Source organism: Charadrius vociferus, unplaced genomic scaffold, assembly GCF_000708025.1.
Source record: "Charadrius vociferus isolate BGI_N301 unplaced genomic scaffold, ASM70802v2 scaffold1578, whole genome shotgun sequence".
Lineage (NCBI taxonomy): Eukaryota > Metazoa > Chordata > Aves > Charadriiformes > Charadriidae > Charadrius > Charadrius vociferus.
This window is the reverse complement of record NW_009649704.1, coordinates 751,561-752,374: the sequence shown is the minus strand read 5'-3', so window position 1 is coordinate 752,374 and position 814 is coordinate 751,561.

The following is an 814-nucleotide window of genomic DNA, read 5'->3' as shown; positions in this document are numbered from 1 at the left end:
CGGGACTGCCCCGGGGCTCCGCCAGGAGCTGCCACCCCTCTGCTCCCCCCCCCCAACATACACCCAACGGCACCACATGCAGGGCAAGGGTGCCATGGGACAGCCGCCCAAGGGACAGGCCTCCTCCGAGCTCTGTGCTCCTCCTTGCCCCGGGCACAGGGTGACATTTCACATGGCAAATAAAACCCCATCAACTCCACAGCGCCCAGGTGAGATGCTGCCGAGAGCAGGCACCAGCAGAGGTGTCCATCTGGCCCGGCACGGGGAAACTGTGTTTTGGGACAGGGGATTGTTCTGGGTGCTAATGGCTCGGTCTTCCCTAATTTGTTCCAGGGTCAAACTGTTTTTTATTAAAGCGTTCCTCTGGGAAACGGAAAAAGTGCTGAGCTGAGCTTCTGGTGCACCCAGTGGTTTCATAACCCCCGATCCGCGCTCCCAAACTCCGGGTTCCAGCAGGGCAGCAGCACCGAGAGCCACCGGCCCTGTGCAGGGGCTGACGGAGGGGGACGAACCGCTTGAGGTCCCCGATGCAGCTCTGGGCTGCAGGAGACCCCCGGGGGGCAGCCAGCCGCGGGCCAGGCTGACAGCAGTGCCCGGGACTGGGGCGGTCCCCGAGAGCCGCGACCCGGCCATGAGAAGAGCCTGCCCGTTTGCTGAAGAGGTGGGGATCGGAAAAGGAAGTTTTTCGTTGCTTTCTGGTGGTTAAAGCCTTGAGGTTAATGCTCTGGTCGCACTCCCAGATTTCCTCTGGAAGCTCCAGAGTTGGAAACTCTCATTTCCAGAGGGCAAGGCACAGCTCTGCCAGCCGGCCACG